Below are 21,645 nucleotides of genomic sequence, written 5' to 3' on the forward strand. Positions count from 1 at the left end.
CAAGTGGCATTTGACTTTCTTGCTGCAGTGAAGTAGAGAAAGATTTTATTTTATTTGCTATTTAATATTTAGGTAATATTTTCAGTATATTTGCCTTTGTACTCCATTGTGCTATTAACACAGTTTGTCCAGATTGTGATCTCAATTGTGCTTTTGATTACATTAGTTGACCTCTTAAGCGTATTGCTGTTGTGTTGTTATTGTTGCTATTATTTATTCTTATCCCTAATGTTGATAATTAAATATTTTCAAACCAAGAGTGCTGTACATTATTAAGAATTTGTACAATTGGCTGTGAGTGTTCTGGGAGCAGGAATAATGTTTAATTCAATTTGGTGGCTGTTAGCTAGCCCAGTTCCAGGTTTACTGTGGCTTTCTTTGCTGGATTGATTATTGAACGAAAATAGCTATAAATAGTTTTTTTTTTTTTAACTTGGGATCTTAATACATATAAATGTATTTTAAATTTTCATACATTTTATCAAATAAATGTTAAAGTTGAAGTACGAATTTAAAAGCTATTGCTGGGGCTCCTGGGTGGCTCAGTCTTTACGCATCTGTGTTCAGCTCAGGTCATGATCCCAGGGTTGTGGGATCAAACTCCCTGTCTGGCTCCCTGCTCAGCTGGGTTCGGAAGCCTGGTTCTCCTTCTCCCACTCCCCCTGCTTGTGTTCCCTCTTTCACCGTGTCTCTCTCTGTTAAATAAATAAAATCTTAAAAAAAAAAAAAAAAGCTGTTGCCTAGTAGTAAGGATTTTACCAAACATCAGAAGAAAAAAATCTATTTGGGGACCTGAAAAATTATTTCAGCAAGTTTTTAAACCTCTTTGTCTTTAAAGCCTGACTGGGGCCGGATCCCATGATCCTGAGATCATAACTTGAGCCAAAAACAAAAATTGGATGCTCAACTGACTGAGCCACCCAGGCGCCCCAGTATTTATTATTTTTAAAAGGCCAATGAAGAAATATCCTCCTCCACCCCCCCAAAGAAACAATTAATTAAAAAAATTCTAGTGGACACTGTTTGGAAGAAGTGATATGGATTTTCCCCCTCATGGGTATGTGCTCTCTAAATAACTTAAAATTTATATTTTTATTCTCATGTTTTTATACATATAATATATACAAATAAAATAAATACTTAAAACTAATGTCCTCAAAAGGGGTGGGTAAAATACATGCAGACAGACATATATCCTTTATTCTTAACCAAGGCTGTTAACTTTTTTTTTTTTAAGGCTAACTTTAATTGTCTATATAATACCCATAAATTCGACCTTACTGATTTATGATATTTTGAATTGTACATGGTAAAACTTCATTTATAGCGAGTCTTGCTTCGGTGGGGGGTTCTTTGGGTACAGAAACATTTCTGAAAATTGAGGGAAATATCCACCCAGTTAAAAGTGGCCAAAACTCCAGATTGTTTGATAGTTTGAATAAAAACTCTTTCTATAGTTCCTTCGATTTAGTTTTCAGTTTTCCTCAGAGCTTTCGGTAATCGTGGTGGGTGTTTGTCTGAATGGTGCCTCTGCTTCTCATTTCTTATTGTTAGAATGCTGGAGTACGTAAAGAACAAGTCTTGAATGAAGAAGGTCTCTCTGTCAAGTTCATTGGATTTTAGTGTAGTGTGAGATTTTTTTTTTCTTTTAAATATATTTTCTGATTTAGGACTGTATGTTAAATTGCTCTGATTTCCAGATGGTGGAGTCTCAGGTAAAGTACTTATTTCTATGTAATGTAAAGCATACCATTTTAAAGATGTCAGTATTGAAGATTTTCTGCTTGAAATCTTATACAAAGTGGGGAAATAAAGTTTCATGTAATGAACTACAGGCAATGTAAGAATGGGACAGAAAAAAGGAGAAAGCAGAGTAGCGATATAGTAGAAATCTGATATTTGATATGTAAGCTGATCACTTCTAGTTCTCCACCTAAATTTTTTTTTCACTTGCTCAGAAGTCTTTCTTTACTTCCTTCTTTCTGCTTTTTGATCCCACACCCTGCACCCTGCACAGTTGAAAGGTCCAGAGGACTTTGGCAGAGGCAATTTGTCAGAAGCTTTTTAAACTTGGTTAGGGACGCCTGGGTGGCTCAGTTGGTTAAGCCGCTGCCTTCGGCTCAGGTCATGATCCCAGCATCCTGGGATCGAGTCCCACATCAGGCTCCTTGTTCTGTGGGGAGCCTGCTTCTCCCTCTGCCTCTGCCTGCCACTCTGTCTGCCTGTGCTCGCTCTCTCTCTCTCTGACAAATAAATAAATAAAATCTTAAAAAAAAAAAATCTTTAAACTTTGGTTAGAATGCATTTATTGATTTTTTTTTTTTTTAAATGACCAGAGGAATGAGGATTTTTGGAAGAAGCTTATCTGAGATTCAGCATCTGGCTGGGCAATCCAAACTCTTCTAAACCTTTGAGAATACTTCATTAGACACCCACTTCTCATCTTTAGTAAAACTTAGGATTCCAGCATACTGGATTTTCCATGAAATTAATATCAGCTGACAGGTTGGTCTCATAGACATGGGAGATAAAAATCATTTTTCTAGAACTGACAGAAACTGCATAAACATAAATATCCAAACATGATTCTTTAGAAAATACTTGGTAGTATGCATTGGCACAATAACTCATTCTTAGGCTATTTTCACTGTGTATAATAGTTTGAGATTACACAGTTGACTAAAATGGCCGTAAAGTTAAAGTATGTTTTTGTGAACTAAAAATCTGATAATTAAGGGAGGATAATGTTTAAAGAAAAAGATCTTTTCATATATCAGAACTTCTGTTTCTAAGCATTTTTTTTTTAAAGATTTCATTTATTTATTTGACAGAGAGAGATCACAAGTAGACGGAGAGGAAGGCAGAGAGAGAGAGAGAGAGGGAAGCAGGCTTCTTGCTGAGCAGAGAGCCCGATGCAGGACTCGATCCCAGGACCCTGAGATCATGACCTGAGCCGAAGGCAGCGGCTTAACCCACTGAGCCACCCAGGCGCCCCTGTTTCTAAGCATTTTTAAAGTTCCTTGTTTAAATTTTGAAAATGAAATGAAACAGAACAAGATATAAGTAATGGGGTAGTTTTCAGTGTGTTCTAACAATAAATGATTATTTAAAAGTATAGAATATAGGTATATTTTATTATAAGTAGCTTGGTAACTTCTATTATTGTAGAATTTGGAAACTATAATTAGGATGCAAATATATGTAATTATAGGCACTTTTGAGGGGGTAAATGCACAGATTAAATTGAACGATTGCTTTTTATATTGATAACTTGAAAGCTGTTTCTCAAGCAGAGAAAGAAAAAAGGTACATTGCTGAGGAAATAAACTTTCCTGGAAACCCAGGAGTCCTTAGGGTTAGAGCAGCAGGTTGCATGGTCCTTACCCAAGAATAAGCTAAAGTGTTGGTTGATTCAGTCCTAGGCTAAACTCAGAAAAAGAGGTGTTTGTGGGTATGAATGTTTTGTGTTAGTTTTGGATACCTGGGAGAGAATAATGTTTTTGCCTTTTAGGATGTTTATACCTTGAAGGCATATAGCAGAAACAAATCCATAGAAGAAATATTCCGGTGCACAACCTTAGCACATATCTGCTGGGATGAGAGTTTTAGGGTTATGTATGCCATGAACTTGTGATCAACTGATTCATTAGGACATTTTCCTTTCTGTGAGGAAGAAACAGTCTCTGTGTAATTGAATTACAAATGAAAGGAAATAAGTAAAAGGCTTAATCTTTTATTTTGATTTTAGTAAATACAAACTCTTCTCTATGAAGGCAAGGTCTTTGTATATATTGCTCTAATGCTTGATATTACCCAGTGGATGATATATAGTAGACACTAGTTAAGGGTTCTTCTTTTCCCCTTCCCTTTGCTTTCCTTTCCTGTCGTACCCTACTTTATCCTGTCCTGTCCAATATATTCTATGCTATCTTCTGCTCTCCTCTGTATGCAAGCAGGCAAACTGTCACCATAATAATTTTTTCCCTATCTTCCATTAATTATGACTTCTTCAAAACAAAATGTAAGAGGTTCAGTCTTTCGTAAGTGAAAATGTTGTGTATAATATATTGATTAAGTTTTCAAGATTATGTTATGTTTTGGATTATCTACAGTCTTTTCCCCCTGTTAATAAACTATGAGTTGTCTATGTAGTATATATTTTTAATATCATTTATAGATCTGTAGGCTAGTCCAAAGAATACCAATTATATTTTTCAGTGAAGGAGAGTTATGACTCATTTATTCTAATAATCATGTTAAAGATAAAGATACTAAGGGATAGAAAAGATAAGGGATTTTTAATAACAGAATAAGTAGTGGGAATGTTTTCATTTTACAACTGATTTTCTGGTCACACATTTTTTTCCTTTCATTCTTCCCTTCTTTTTGCTTAGTTTGCTCTTCTTTTCTTACTTTTCTTCTTAAGTGTTTAAGGCTATAAATTTACTTTTAAGCACTGCTTTAGCTGCATAAATCATGATATGCTCTGCTTATGTTTTCCTCAGTTGAATAATTTATCTTCTGATATCTTTGATATATGAGATATTTATAAAGGTTTTTTTTTTTTAATTTCCAATATGTGGGGATTAAAAAAAAATAGATTTCATTCTGTTTTGGTCATATAATCTACTTTTATGATTTTGCTTCTTTTAAATTCATTAAGGTTTGTATTATGACCTAAGAGTCTAGCTGGAGGTTGTGGGGAAAGATAGTAGAATTTCCAGGCAGAAATAATTTTTTGGCTTAAACAATTTATTGGATGACTGGTCAGTTTTCATAGTCCTGAAACAGTTGTTATTGCCAATTTTGTCCAGTTTTACATTGATATAAAATTGCACCTGAGATACCCTTTTTTATACAATGGCTTACATTCTTGGGGACTGAAAGTGATCACATGGGGAAATGTGGCACATTGAGGACTAAACTTTGTACTCTTCATTTAAAATGCACCAGAAGTTTATAGACCTGTTTTTACCTAAAGTGTTGAGGCTAATTTCACTGGAGAATAAGACCTTAGCATAATATTAGAATAATATTCAACGTATAAGTGTAGAGAACTGCACAGAACTGTTCTTGATGCACTAACAAGCCACTCTATCTGGAATAATCTGTCTCAGGAGCCAGTCAACAACCTAGAATGGCTGATGTGGAAATTCTTTCTGGTGGAGTAGTGTCAAAAAGTGTTCATAATAGGAAATAATGTATTCATCCTATAGAGGATCTTGAAAAGCCAGACCCCATAAAAATGCTGTTTTGTGGATTAATGAGCAGAAATCATCATGGGGAGGGCACCTGGGTGGCTCAGTGGGTTAAACCTCTGCCTTCGGTTCAGGTCATGATCTCAGGGTCCTGGGATCGAGTCCCACATTGGGCTCTCTGCTCAGCAGGGAGCCTGCTTCCTTCTTTCTTTCTGCCTTCCTGTCTGCCTACTTGTGATCTCTCTCTGTCAAATAAATAAATAAAATCTTTAAAAAAAAAAAAGAAAGAAATCATCATGGGGAAAAAGAAGTCTCCGATTGTTCTGGCAGCTGTTTGCAAGGTAGACAGGATTAGGGATAAAATGGTGCTACACGAATAAGAAGGTGCTATTCCTACAGCTTGCAGTATTCCAAGTGTGAGGGCCAATGGTGACAACCAGAAGTGACAGGAAGCCAGACTAAGTGTAAAATGCCTTCAGATCTTGTCTTAGTGCCATCACCTGATAACTGATAATCTTTATCAGTTGCACCTTTTCACCTGTACAATTATTGGAAATAGAGATGAAACACAAATTTGAACAGTCTACTAAGAAAATAATGTTGGTGGTACATGATGATGGTTATTTATTTATTTATTTTTTAAAGATTTTATTTTTATTTATTTGACAGAGAGAGATCACAAGTAGACAGAGAGGCAGGCAGAGAGAGAGAGGGAAGCAGGCTCCCTGCTGAGCAGAGAGCCCGATGTGGGGCTTGATCCCAGGACCCCGGGATCATGACCTGAGCTGAAGGCAGAGGCTTTAACCCACTGAGCCACGATGATGGTTATTGATGGTTATTGGTAGAAGGTATTTGAAGATAACTGGTGGATTGAGAAACTGAGAGTGGGTGGTTGGAAAAAGGATGTGAACATCATAACTAAAGAGACAGCATTGGAAGATCTAGTTGAAGATATGGAGGTGGAATGTCATAAATGCAGTTATTGTGTTTACTTACTGTGTTTTGACTCATATTTTCTTATTTAACTTCCAAGTAATTGGAAATGATAGACGAAGTCTATATACTTCTTTTTACAGTAATAAAATTGTGGCACCTAGTATTTAACTGTTTAGTTCTAAAAATGATTTAAGGACTCTTATAGACCAAAAACTTGTATTACCTTAGAAATAGTTCACTAATTTACTGTAGTTTTTAAATATCTCAGTTTTCACTTATCTTTTAAGAAAACGTAACAGTCATCTTAGGCTGAGAAACATCTTTTAACTGACACTGAAATGATCTTTATTTTGTTTTATTTTTTCTAGAAGATTTTTATTTATTTATTTGACAGAGATAGACACAGTGAGAGAGGGAACACAAGCAGGGGGAGTGAGAGAGGGAGACTTGGCTTCCAGCTGAACAGGGAGCCTAATGTGGGGCTTGATCCCAGGACTCTGGGATCATGACCTGAGCTGAAGGCAGACACTTAACCACTGAGCAACCCAGGCACCTCTTATTTTATTTTTATTTTTATTTTTTTTTAAAGATTTTTATGTATTTGTCAGAGACAACACACAAGTAGGGGGAGCAGCAGTTCTCCTGGGTGAGCAAGGGGCCCTGTGCGAGACTCCTGGTATCACGACCTGAGCTGAAAGGAGACACTTAACTGACTCAGCTACCCAGGTGCCCTTAGAATGATCATTTTAAAGTATGTTTGTACACATGAATTCTTCATTGCTTCTTGAACCTTTACTGGAAAGTTCAGTAGGAGATGTAACGTAAATATAATTAATGCCTCACAGACCAAGACAATAAAATATATTTACATTGTAATTCCAGATTAATTTTTACTTTAATTTCCTGGAATCTCATTTAAATATTAGAATACCAAGGTACCTTTAAATAGTAATCAGAGATATGAAATTCTGAGATGATTATTTCCAAAAGAATTCATTTATAGAAGCATAATGTTTTTCATAATAAACATCCTCTTTTCAAATATAGACAGTGATCACCAATATAATGCTGTTTCAGAAGCTGGAGGGTATAGACTGAGTTTGGATTACTTGTATTCACATTCTGACTTTGCCACTCAATGTTCCAGAATATTTATTTGTAAGATAAACAAGGTAACGTTCATACTAATCTCAGAGGAATTTTATAAAGGCAAAGTGAGAATATAAAGTCCTTAAAACCTTAAAAAAATTAAGGTTAAATAGGAATATAAAATGTTTAAAAATATGAAGTATTTAAAATTTAAAAATAATACAAAAAGTGTCTGAAGAATATAGTCAGTTTCTTTTGCTTTCATTCTGTTCTCACCCCTCAACCACAAGGTAAAAGATAAACTCCCTGGGATCATGACCTGAGCTGAAGGCAGAGGCTTAACCCACTGAGTCACCCAGGTGCCCCTATTGCTTTACTTTTTAAACTTGCTATCTTGTGATTAGAAGATTTGTTTTGAACATTTATCTTTATTATGTATTCTTTCTTTTTAAGTTGGTCAATGAAATCTTATAATTTTATTTTCCATTTTTGCTCTCTTATATATCAGCTTATTTACAAGGTTTTTTCTAAAGGATGGATTAATTTAGCTTTTAATTTTTTTTTTTTTAAGATTTTATTTATTTATTTGACAGAGAGAGATCACAAGTAGACAGAGAGGCAGGCAGAGAGAGAGAGAGGGAAGCAGGCTCCCTGCTGAGCAGAGAGCCCGATGTGGGACTCGATCCCAGGACCCTGAGATCATGACCTGAGCCGAAGGCAGCGGCTTAACCCACTGAGCCACCCAGGCGCCCTAGCTTTTAATTTTTAATTGAAGCAATCTAGTATCAGGTATTTCCATCTGATTTGTAAACTGTAGAGGGAATTGCAATAACTGCTAATGAATTTCTTTTTGTGTCACTTTTGAATGGTGTTAAAAATATGAAGATACAAACACACTAAATTTTCTGTCCATTCTTAGTGCTTCCTTTGAAGTGGTCAAATTGTTCAAGTAACTATTCTAGTAGCTCCTTTTAAGAATCCCTTTTAGAGGGGCACCTGCGTGGCTCAGTGGGTTAACGCCTCTGCCTTTGGCTCGGGTCATGATCTCAGGGTCCTGGGATCGAGCCCCGCATCGGGCTCTCTGCTCAGCAGGGAGCCTGCTTCCTCCTCTCTCTCTCTGCCTGCCTCTCTGCCTACTTGTGATTTCTGTCTGTCACATAAATAAAATCTTTAAAAAAAAAAAAAAGAATCCCTTTTAGAGCAAGTTTACTAATTGGACTAGAAATTCAGGCTAACACTTTATGCTGATAGAAGAGCATCACTTGATGCTTATCACTTATGATGACCTTTTCTTCCCTTCTGTTTGGTTTTCAGTTCTCTTTATCCATGTGTTCATCCCCCCTTTTCTGTGATTTGTCTCTGACCTGGTCTCCTTCCCCTTAGGAAGCTGTGACCCTGCGTAAACTTGTTCTGCTGAGTTGTCTACTAGCTCTGATGTGCCTGTAGGGGCAGTAATTGGGTAAATCACTGAGACACTGAATAGCCAGATTGTAAATTGGGGATTCTGTGATCTGAACAAAGAGAAAATGGACCTAGAAAGATGGTTATGCAAACAAAGTCAAAGACATATAATGGTGCATTTTTGTTCCTCGTCTCAATTTATGTGATGCCAATACAGTTTCCAATAATTTTTTGCAATTTTTTTTTTAAACTAAAAAGAAAATGTTTTGTTTACCCAGTCAGCATTTTTGAGGCCATGTTAAGTGCTTGGTTCTTTAGGGAGTGGTAATACCAATGGAAGTAGTCACAGTCCCTGTTCTGAAGCAGTTCACATTAGAGTGTACGGGTTCAGCCAAATAGAAGAATATACAAGGGGTAGGAGGGGATCAGGGAATCTAGGATTGGTTCTGTCTGTGGTGGAGTCAGTTTGGTGCTGTTAGGGAGAACTTTGTGGACTATATCATGCTTGGATTTCAGAATTTATTTCCTAATTGGGAGAAGCAAAATCTACCGGGTGAGGATAATTCTAGAAGAGCGTGTGCTATCATTACCTGTGATTGTTCAGACAAGTAAAATATTCATAAGATCGAATGGGCTTGTTCTTCAAAAACAAGGAAACAATACCTTATGTGTACAACCAAGAAATTGCCTAAAAGTTTGCTCTCAGTTGCCTGTTCAAGTTGTCAAGCATACCATTCGAATATAGAATGGATTGCTCTTACTGTACAAAACCTCACTAATGGGGCAAATATGGGTGGTTACTCGCTGGGAAAAATATAGTTTAAAATCCTCAAACAAAATATAATGCCTTTTTTTTTTTAAGATTTTATTTATTTATTTGACAGAGATCACAAGTATGCAAAGAGGCAGGCAGAGAGAGAGAAGAGGAAGAAGCAGGCTCCGTGTGGAGCAGAGAGCCTGATGTGGGGCTCAATCCCAGGACCCTGAGACCATGACCTGAGCTGAAGGCAGAGGCATTAACCCACTGAGCCACCCACATGTCCCCAAAATATAATGCTTTTATTAGTGAATATTTTTATACTAATGCTTTCATATATATCTGATGGTAATCAATAGGGATTCTATTAAAGGCAAATTTAATTTTAATTTTATGTTAATGCAGTTTTGCATATATCTAATTCCTTATCCATTTGGGGACAAGATTATAGAATAGACACTGGATTTAGTCATTGTTTTGGCACATATATGATTACTTTACCTTTTGCTAATAGCTTACTACTACTAATAATAAATGCTAAGTAGCATAGTAATTAACTAATGAAGCCGATGCTCATAAAAAGCACTTAAATGGACACACTACAAAGTTCAAAACTTCATATGACAAGTGCAGACCCAACAGAAGACATTGAAATCCCAAAGAAAATTCTTTGAAGGACATTACTCTTTTTTTTTTTTTTTTTTTGGTTTTGTTTTATTTACCTTTTTGGTAAAATGTCTGTCATGTCGATATTAATTTAATAAGAAAAGAAATAGAAAATATATGGTAATTTAAAGGAAATGAAGACTAATATCACCCCTGTAAATATACCTTAAGTAAACTCTTTTTTGTTTATTCCTTCCTATTATTTTTTCCTATTATCTGAATTTGTTTAAATTATTGTAATCATGGCCTCTATGCACATGAGTTCACAAAGCACGTATTTGTATATAGGATCAAGTGGCAAGATATATATTAAGGTGTTCCTCAATTTTTTTTTTTCCCACAGCAGTTCTGATGGTAAAAGTAGATTAAAGACATCCCAGGATCTTTCTAGAAGTATCTGTTGTGGGGGCGCCTGGGTGGCAGAGTCCATTGAGTGTTGGACTCTTGGTTTTGGCCCAGAGCATGATCTCAGGGTTCTGGGATTGAGCCCCGAGTCAGGAGGCCGGCCTCACCCTCAGCGAAGAGTCTGCTTGAGGATACGCTCCCTCACCCTCTGCCCCTCCCCGCTGCTCATGTGCGTGCTCTCTTTCTCCCTCACTCTCTCTCCAAAATAAATAAATAAATATTTAAAAAAAAATAAAGGAAGATGTAAGTTGTAAAAATAAGTTCTATGAGGGTGCCTGGGTGGCTCAGTTGGTCGAGCGACTGCTTTTGGCTTGGGTCATGATCCCGGAGTCCTGGATGGGGTCCCACATCGGGCTCCCAGCTCCACCAGGAGTCGTCTTCTCCCTCTCACCTTTTCCTCTCTCATGCTCTCTCTCACTCTCTCTCTCTCAGAGAAATAAATAAAATCTTAAAAAAAAAATAAGTTCTATGAGTTCTAAGAAATTCTCTGGTTTCTTGCAGTAGACACTTACCTTTTCTTTTCTTTTTTTCTTTTTTTTTAAGATTTATTTATATGAGAGAGCATGAGCGGGAATAGCAGAGAGAGAGGGAGACAGTCTCAAGCAGTCTCCACTGAGACGGAGCCTGCCCTGGGGCCCGATCCCAGGACCTGAGATCATGACTTGAACTGAAATTAAGTGTCTGTTGCTTAACTGGATGAACCACCCAGGTGTCCCTTGAATCTTTTTTAAACTAGGAAATTATTTAAATTCCCACACCTACCAAATTCATTAATTATTTTCAGTAAATGATACAGTAAATTAGATAGTTGAAGAAAATGTTTCTGAAGTAAATAGAATTTCATTTTTTATACCATGGTTCTGCTGCTATACCTCAAGCATTGTGAGAAAAAAGGCACTTGACCAATAATAAAACATACGTTAAGTATATGCAAATAGTCCTAAAAGTATAACCATAAAGTATTATTTTTTCTCATCATCTGATGTATTTTTTTTTTACAGAAATGTTTAAATGTTCAGTAAATCAGAGGAAAAGATCATGGACTTTTAGCAACTGAAGAGCAAATTAAGGTAACTTTTTAAGATAATTTTTGCCAATCATAATTGTTAGTAATTTCAAAGTGTATTTAATATGTTTTCATTGAAGTTAATGTATGTTTTTATGAGGATCATATTGAAAATTATTTAATGAGTTACTTAAATGGAATTTTGTATATTTTGGGGAAAACAAATTTGACATTTCTTGGGACAAATAAATTTACATATTTAGATTTATTTGTCTCCAAGAATTATCAATTTTATTTTCTAAAAAATATACAAAATTCCACTTAAGGAGGTATACTTTAGCTAGATGAACAATAAATGTGTTATGAAAAATAATTTATATTACATATATTAATAACAAATTATTTGTATCTTTTTCTGCAAATCATTTGAAGGCATGTAGGCCTTTATTCCTTTATTCTTGAAGTTACCATGTTAATTTCTGTAAAGTGACTTTGTACTATCTAGAATACAAATTATTATAGTATCTAGTACTATCTAGGATACAAATTATTATAAATATACAGCTTAAAAGCAGAAATACCAGTTTTCTTATCCACATTAAATCATGTTCATTGATTTTGAGTTGTTTATATAATGGTATTTATTATAAATTATTATAAGTCTATTTTCAAAGATTCTGTACCTTTTACTCGAACAGTACCGAGTGATTTAAGAATATAAAAAGACTATAAAATATTGCACTCACCTTTGTAGGCACTAAAATTTCCAGTTGATATTCTTCTTTTAGATATTTTTGCCTTAATTTCTTTGCCACCGCTTTCTTCAGCACATTCATTTACATGGGCAAGCATTATTTCCTATTTCCCACAGCAGATATGATTGAATCTACTTTGTGTTTACTAATATATCTATATATGAACATATAAACTTTGTAGATATTCTTTTACAGTGTTGAATATGAAATGGGTTTTTGGTACTTAGTGATACAAATTAGTTAAATTAACAAATTTAACAAAAGGCTGATTCAATAATCTTTTTCAAAAAATTCAGCTGTGCATTCTTATGTATGCTTACTCTGGAGAAGTTAAATTCTGGTAGGAAAGATCTGAAACTCTATAGAAATTTCTATATACATTTTATAAGAGTTACTGGCAAACTATTAAGGAAACAAAAGTGGGAGCAAATCACTTTAGTTGGAGGCTCTTGAAATCTTCATAGAAGTTATGAAATTCACTGAGGGGTTGTTGAGGTGAGGTCATGCATTCCAAGCCAACAGAAGAGCTTATGAAAGAGTACACAAAGGAACAAGGAATGGCCATCGAAAGACTGATATTTCTTTTTTTTTTTAATTTTATTTTTTATAAACATATATTTTTATCCCCAGGGATACAGGTCTGTGAATCGCCAGGTTTACACACTTCACAGCACTCACCATAGCACATACCCTCCCCAATGTCCATAATCCCACCCCCTCTCCCAACCCCCGCCTCCCCCCATCAACCCTCAGTTTGTTTTGTGAGATTAAGAGTCACTTATGGTTTGTCTCCCTCCCAATCCCATCTTGTTTCATTTACTCTTCTCCTACCCTTTAATCCCCCACGTTTCATCTGAAAGACTGATATTTCTAATTTGCTAAAGGCTTACTCATGCAGTGAGACAGTGTTAGGAGATGAGTCTGGAAAAGTAGGTTTGGAGCCGCCAATGTAAGTATCATGTTTGCCGGACTAGAGCTTAATTTTCCAGCCAAGACATCTCCAGAGTGCTTCAGGGTATTTATAGGGTTGTGAAAAGAACATTTCAGAATCTTTCCTTGATGCTCATTTTCATTGCAAACTATAAGAAAGAACTAAGACCTTATAATTAACATAACAACTGCTACGGGCACCCAACTATGAAGTTTCTAGAGGATTCATGGGTGGATTTATAGTGTTAAATGATTAACAGTGTTTGTTTCATTGTTTTTTAATTGTGATATAATTTATATACCATTAATTCAACTTTAAACATTATACAATTAAGTATTTTTTAGCATATTCACAAAGTCGTATAACTATCAATACTGTCTAATCTGGAATATTTTAATCTAGATTGTACCCATGAGCAGTTACTCTATTTGGCCTCTTTGCCCTATTCTCTGGCTACAGCTAATATACTTTCAGCTTCTATGGATTTACAATAAAAAATGGAATCATACAATATGTGGCCTTTTGTACCTACCCTCTTCATAATGTTGTCAAGTTTTACCCTTGTTCTGTAAATCAGAACGTAATTTCTTTTTGTGCCTGAATAATATTCTGTTAGATGGACATACCATGTTTTGTTTATCCATTTATTAATTGATGGAAGTCGGGGTTTTTTTTTTTAATGCTTTTTGTCTATTATGAATAATGGCTGCTATGAACATTTGTATACAAGTTTTAAGTAAGCATATATATTCATTTCTCTTGGATATCTACTGGTGGTAGAATATATGGCAACTAAATGTTTTACTTTTTTTTTTTAAGATTTTATTTATTTATTTGACAGAGAGAGCACAAGTGGGGGGAGTGGGAAAGGGAGAAACAGACTCCATTCTCAGCAGGGAGCCTGATGTGGGGCTGGATCCCAGGACACTGGGTTAATGACCTGAGCTAAAGGCAGATGCTTAACCAACTGAGCCACCCAGGTACCCCTGAAAGATTCACTTCGAAGTTTTTGTATTTCAATATCAATTTTTGATCACTTTATGTCAATTTATATTTGCTAGATTTTCTTAAATCAAGATTTTTTAAAAATATTTATTTATTTATTTGAGAGAGAGAAAGAGAGAGCATGAGAGGGGAGAAGGTCAGAGGGAGAAGCAGACTCCCCATGGAGCCGGGAGCCTGACGTAGGACTCTATCCTGGGGCTCCGGGATCATGACCTGAGCCGAAGGCAGTGGTTCAACCAACGGAGCCACCCAGGTGCCCCATTAAATCAAGATTATTAATGAATAATTCATATATAGTAAAATCACTCTTTTAAATGTACAGTTCTGTCTTGACAAACACATAAGGCTGTGTAAGGACCACCGAAGTCAAGATAGAGAATATATCTGTCACCCTGAAATTTCTCTGTGCCCTTCTGTAGTTTCTACTTCCTACCATTACAGCTGGAAGAATCTCTAGCTTCATTCTATTTTAGTAATGAAATAAAAAACCAGTCCTGAGAGAAAGCAGAGCAAAGGAATAAGTTTTAGAGACACACACTATATATGACCTTGGAGGTGTTGCTTATCCTCTCTGGACTTCAATTTCCTTATTTTTAATATGGGGTTAATAACAGAATATACTGTATATCATTTGAAATAGAGCTAGGTATATCTAAACACAAATACTAAGTGCTTGTAAAATAAACTGTAATTTTTTGAACCTCAAAGGAAGGATGTACTGGATAAAATATAGTTTCCATAGTAAATGACCTCTGAATGGATTTTTATCCATTGAAATATTCATCCAATAAAAAATATTTTATCTGTCCAATAAAAATTTATTTACTTATTTATTTGACACAGAGAGAGAAAGAGAATGCACAAGCTGAGGGAGGGGTAGAGGGGAAAAGGAGAAAATCTCAAGCAGACTCCATGCTGAGCACGGTGCCCCATGTAGGGCTCGATCTCACCACCCTGAGATCATGACCTGAGTTGTAATCAAGAGTTGGATGCTTAACTGACTGAGCCACCCAGGTGCACCTCTTTGAAAGGATTTCACCACAAAATGTCAAATCAAAGTTTTCAAAATAATTAAAAATAAATAAAGTAATATGTAATAATACAACTTTTCAGAAGCATCATTTTCAGGGGCACCTGGGTGGCTCAGTGGGTTAAAGCTTCTGCCTTCAGCTCAGGTCATGATCCCAGGGTCCTGGGATCAAGCCCCACATCAGGCTCTCTGCTCAGCGGGGAGCCTGCTTCTCCCTTTCTCTCTGCCTGGCTCTCTGCCTAGGTGTGATCTGTCTGTCAAATAAATGAATAAAATCTTCAAAAAAAAGAAGCATCACTTTCAGAAAACTTTTGCTTAATAGCTTCATTCTTCCAATTCCTTGGACATAATCCTTGGAGTGAATCTTGAATTTTCTTTTGTACACATCGCACATCCATCAGCATATACCATCTGACTACTTACGAACACCTTCTTGTCTGTTACCTGGGTCCAGGTTACAATCCCCTCTTGCCTAAGGAACTACAACAGCCTTCACTTTTCCTCACTGCATCATTTTATGCAGAGCGCTGAGAACCCTGTTCCAGTTTCAGTGTCCTCTGCACTCCAGCTATCTGACTTCATTGCCATTTGCTGAACATGCTGGGTCATTCTACTTGGGATCCTTAAACGTATTGGTTCCTCACCCAATCACTATTCTCCCCATGCTTAGTTCCTAGGCTTTAAATATCCTCTTCTCATGGCAGCCTTCCCTCAACATCCTATTTAAAATTGAAATTGCCTGAGGGTACCCCTCTGCATGCCCCTCCTGCTTTATTTTTCTCCGGAAATATTATCATAGTACACACAATTTTGTTCATTGTCTCTTCTCATTAGTAAATAGATTCTAAATATTTTCTCTTTATAACATCCTTTTAGTTTCTATTTTTAAGTGTCTTTATATTGGACAACAGACCTTGATATTAGAAAGGTTTGGGTATTAGAAAGGTGGAGAGACAATGTGGGTACCCACAGCTACAGGCATGAGGATTATCTGGGAAATATTTGCAATAGCTTAGGTCAGGTGATGAAGACTTGGTTTAAGGCAGCAATCCTGGGGACTGAGTGGTTAGTAATACCTTTGAGACTATTTAGAAGGTAAATTGACAGGTCTTAGTGACTTCATTTTGGTAGTGAGGGTTCAAGTCTCAGTGGGATGAGACTCAGGTTGGAAGTGACAACCCAGTGGCTGGTGGCACCGTTTACTAAGCTTTACACAGCAGTGTTCTTTCTTTGTGTGTTTTTTAAACAATAATAATAATTAATGGTTTTTTTTTAATAGGAATAACATTCATAGCTAGATATTAATTTTTATCTGTAGATAAGAGTGATTGCTACTCATGTAACACCTTGAACCGAGGGTCAATAATTGTCTCATTTTTCCATTTGTTTATAGAAATTAGAAAGAAAGTTTTGGTTTGCTATGAAATTAAATTTTCTAATTAATTTCAAAACCAGTCAGAAAGTGTAGGATGTAAAAACTGGCCATGGGCAGAGTAAAAGCACATTAATTATTCAGACAGTCATCCCTGCTTATTCCATTCTTGGAGATATAGTGGCTGTCAGAATCTGTCAGCTGTAGAGTTAGTGCCCTTCAGAATTTACATGCATAAATGGTGACCTTTGGAAATTTGCATAAAGATAAGTCTGGCATTCAAATGATAGCTGCCAGTCAGTTGAGCAAAGCGAAAGTTGTCAGCCACTACTTAAACTACAGAATGGGCCATGAAGCAGTAAACACAAAATGGAGTATATACAAAAAAATAGGTAGTATTTTTTCACCAAAAAAAAAAATAAAAACTTTAAAAAAAATTTTTATTTATTTGAGAGTGAGAGTGAGAGAGAGAGAGTGAGCATGGGCGGGGTGAGGGGCAGATGTGGGGCTTGATCCCAGGACTCTGGGATCATGACCTGAGCCAAAGGCACAGGCTTAATTGACTGAACCACCCAGGGGCTCCAAACCTTTTTTAATAGTTTTACAAAGGCTAAATGAGTTATAACTGGTAACTTAATATGTTAGGATTCATATTTTTGGTAAACATAGCTTTATTCACTAAACATTTTTGTTAAAATTTTTATATCTTAAAAGTATTCAAATTTTAATAATTTAAAAATGTTAATTAGATTTTATATTGTAAAAGTGATGCGTACTCATTATAGAAAATTTAGAAAGTTTTGCAAAGAGAGAATATTAATATTACCCATAGTCCCATACCCAGGGGAAACCAAGGTCAGCATTTTAGTGTATATTCATAGTTATCTTTTAAATAAACATATAGATATACACGTATATGAGGATAAAAACGTATTTAACTACCTTTTTACTGTCATCTTACTACATTTTGTCTATCATAAATTCTACTGAGATACATATTTTTATACATTTTTTGTATATGTGATTATTCCCTCGAATAGATTTTTAGTAGTAGAATTACTAAGTACTAGTTTATTCCTTTTTTAAAAGGTTTTTGATATGTTTTGTTAAAATTTACTTTCGACTTCTACTTTTATGAGCTGTCAGTTTACTTGTGTCCTGATCTTCTTCCTTTAATCATTTTTAAATGTTGTACTTTATTTTTTTTTAAGATTTTATTTATTTATTTGACAGAGAGAGAGATCACAAGTAGGCAGAGAGGCAGAGAGAGGGGGGAAAGCAGTCTCCCCGCTGAACAGAGATCCTGATGCGGGGCTCGGTCCCGGGACCCTGGGATCATGACCTGAGCCAAAGGCTGAGGCTTATCCCACTGAGCCACCCAGGCACCCCATAAATGTTGTATTTTAAATGTCTGATAAAAGCTTGCCATTTAGGAAATTAAAACCTATGTAAGGCAGAAAAATAATTATGAATTAAAAATTATTTTTCTTTGATTATTGTTACACATTTCAATTTCTGTATAAAGTAACATGTTATCACTTGCCTCACCCATCAACATAAACCTAAAACATTTACATTTCAGGACAGTGCTGAATACCTTAAATTAAAGAAAAAGTAATACAAACAAAATTTTCAAACTTTGAGCATTTAAAATAATTATACATAAATTGTGTGATACGAGAGACTGGTGATCAGAAAAAAACAAGTTCATTCTTCATTTCCTGTCCTTTTTTGGTAGTCTCTGCCTTTTTCAAATACCTTTCCTTTTCCTGCTGTGGCACAGGGTAGTGACCACCATCATTTTGGAAACCGAGCTCTTCAGTTTTTTCATCTTGAAAATACGTGAACATGTTCTTTAATTTGGGGTTTCAAGATAAAACAAAAAGACGAGGTGAGAATGAACGGCATGGATGAATATACAGCTTTTTTACTTCTGTAGTTAACCTCGAATACCATTGATATGTGAAAAGTACTAGTCCAGTCAGATCTCTAAGAATGTTGTGGTGTTCATGCTTATGTTCTGTTATTTCTTATTTTTTATGAATAAACCCTGAATTAGGAGTGGCCTGGATAGAATCTTGTGTCCTGATCCTTGTACTTTACCAGATTTTCATTTAAATCTGTTCACTGCTGCCTTTAATACATGGTGGTGAAAAAAATAGTATGGTGGTTCAAAAAAAGATCGCTCATTTCTGCCCGAATCAGGGATGCTGTATTGAAAGAGAGAAATTAGCTCTACGCTATAAATATTTATAGATTGGGATTTTGTGCCATGGCTAAAAGCTAAAAAAAATCTCATTATTGGCTATTTCCTTTTTTTTCTTTCCGGAGAATGATTTGTTCGTGACTTTTTAAATTAGGCATATGCATTTAAAACTTTTTACTGAGTACATATATTTAATATTAGCCATTGCAAGTGTTTGAGGAATTTTAATGACTGTATATACATTTGCAACCATTTCTACTGTTTATCTCCCCGTATATTTTTCTAGCCATCTATGCTTATAGGTTTTTGTTTGTTTTGTATTTTGTGTGCAATTCTTTGAGAGTTAAGACTTGTATAGAATTGTGTTTTCATCACTATAAGTCGGGTACAAAATAGTTTTATAACCTCAAAATTTTCTTGTGCTCTCCCTTTGTAGTCGTTCCCTGCTTCTGTCCGTAACTCCTAGCAACTGCTAATCTGTTCTTTATTCCGTAATACTTCAGTCCATATTTTTAGCTTTTTTAGAATGTTATGTAAATGAGTCATACAGTGAGTAGTCTTTTAAGACTGACTTCTTCACTTTTCATAATGTCTTTGAGATTCATCCTTGTTTTTTGAGTGTATCAATAATTTATTTCTTCTTTATGGCTGGGCAGTATTCTGCTGTATGGATGTCTCACAGTTATATTTATCCACATTTGGATTGATTCTAGTTTTTGATGAAAATAATGCTACTATAAACATTCATAAGTTGTATGTGTATGTGTGTACAGAAATTTTTGTTTCTCTGAGGTAAGTACCTAAGAGTTGGATTGCTGGGTCACCTGGTTAAGTGCATACACATGATTTTAAAATTATTCCTGTGTTTTATTTTGTCGTACTGGAATTTGTTCCTGTTTCTGTCTTATTTCTATTTTAAGTGCTACCGTTATTACTTAAATTGATGTTGTGCAGAAATCTGTCTTCTTCAAGTGCTAAGTTATTAATTTTTTAATACTAGTCTATGTCAGGACCTGTTTTTGCTGGTCTGAATTTACGTAGGGAAAATTATATCATCTAAGTGGAAAATGCTGCTTTTAAGACTTTTCTTTCTGTGATATTTTTCACTTTTCTTTAGGAGTGGGTCTTTTTTTCTTTAGTAAATTACCCTAAAGCAACTAACCACAAAAAAAACTAAAGCTTAACTGTTTCTGCACTGGATGCAATATTCAGCTGTTTTATTCTAACTAAAGCTTATGTGCTTTTTACATAGAAATGACCCTTGGAGCGCCTGGGTTGCTCAGTGGGTTGAGCCTCTGCCTTCGGCTCAGGTCATGATCTCGGCTTCCTGGGTTCGAGTCCCGTGTTGGGCTCTCTGCTCAGCAGTGAGCCTGCTTCCCCCTTTCTCTCTGCCTGCCTCTCTACCTACTTGTGACCTCTCTCTCTCTCTCTCTTTCAAATAAATAAATAAAATCATTAAAAAAAAAAAAAAGAAATGAGCCTCATGAGAAAATAGTTTATAGTAAGTAATAACAAATTCAGTCATCTGGCATTGAAGACCCAGCAGATTAGTAGTACCAAATTATACAAGAATAGAAATACTAAAAACTAACTATGATTTTTGACATTATATATTAAGGGTAGGGACCACATAACCACTAAAAGTCATTTATAAAAATTTTAGTAAATATAGCAGTCTGGATTAGTATATGCCAGATCATAGTTTCTGTATGTATCTAGAGCCTTTGAATTATATACATTTTACAAATGTGGTTCCTATTAGGAAGATCTCTGGATCAGGTTACCTTTATTCTAGGCCCGGTCTTGCCATTAACTTGCTGTGAGACCCAGGGAACGTCATATAATCTCTCTGGATTGTAGTATTCTCATTTGTCCAATTAGTGAGGGCAGCACTGGATTATCCATAAAGGACCTTCTTGCTTTAAAAAAATAGGATGCTGCAATTCTGTGATGCTCTTGGATCATTGAGAAGAAAAAGTTTGTGTGTATGTTTAATATAATTTCTCAGGAGGCAAGGATAAGTACAATACATTTTTAAAAACTTTAAAAAGTATGTGCAATTAAAAAAACAGTTACGGTATATGTGTGTATGTTTGTGTTTAAAGATTTTATTTATTTATTTGAGAGAGAGAGATAGAGAGAGAGCATGAGCAGGGGGAGAGGCAGAGGGAGAGGGAGAATCAGATTCCAAGCTGAGTGGGGAGCTGGACACAGAGCTTGATCCCAGGATCCTGAGATCCCAGGATACTGAGCCGAAAGCAGTTGTTTAACTGATTGAGACACCCAGGTGCCCCTAGATTTGGTGTTTTGAAAAAATTCCAGTAAGTGTTCCAGAAAGCTTGAATATTATGGAATATAATCTTCCTGTTTTTCAAAATTTTAATAATTTGAAAAATTCTGGATTTTGTTTTATATAGGTAAATATAAGTAAATGTAATTCATATTCTCATTTTTTAGAATTACATGACCATGTTGAGAATTACGTTTGAAATTTTTTTCGAATTTCTAAAAAAAAGTCAATAGAAATTTCATTATTGCCTCACTTAATTATGAAACATAAGTTTCATAATAAATTCTCAGTTTTCAGTAAATATGTATTTTCTGAAATAAAGCTTAAATACTCAAAAGAAGGGGAGACTGATATTAAAAATGCCATCCTTGGTTGCATATGCTTAGTGCAGAATAACTACTACTTAATGAGGTAACATATTTCCAAGGCTAAGGAATGTCATAAATCTTTAAGAAGAATGAAGATTAAAACACATTAATTTTATTTTCTTTTTAAAGTCAGTATGTATTATATTAGTATCTGGCATGTATAAGACTCTGTTGTGTTCTTGAGTGATAATGCTGTCCTAACCTAAAGAAAATCAGAAGTCTAGCTGGGG

The 21,645-nt window shown here is 35.4% G+C and overlaps 1 protein-coding gene across 14 annotated transcripts in view; it reads left to right on the forward strand.

The window, feature by feature from the left end:
* The window catches only part of ADGRL3 (adhesion G protein-coupled receptor L3), an 846,536-nt gene that overhangs the window by 163,701 nt on the left and 661,190 nt on the right, over window positions 1-21,645 (forward strand). For all 14 annotated transcript variants that reach the window (XM_047719410.1, XM_047719413.1, XM_047719415.1 and 11 more), the window contains exon 2: window positions 11,454-11,522. The gene's annotated coding sequence lies outside the window, so the exon portion shown is untranslated. The remainder of the gene's footprint in view (window positions 1-11,453; window positions 11,523-21,645) is intronic.

Source organism: Lutra lutra, chromosome 2, assembly GCF_902655055.1.
Source record: "Lutra lutra chromosome 2, mLutLut1.2, whole genome shotgun sequence".
Taxonomy (NCBI): domain Eukaryota; kingdom Metazoa; phylum Chordata; class Mammalia; order Carnivora; family Mustelidae; genus Lutra; species Lutra lutra.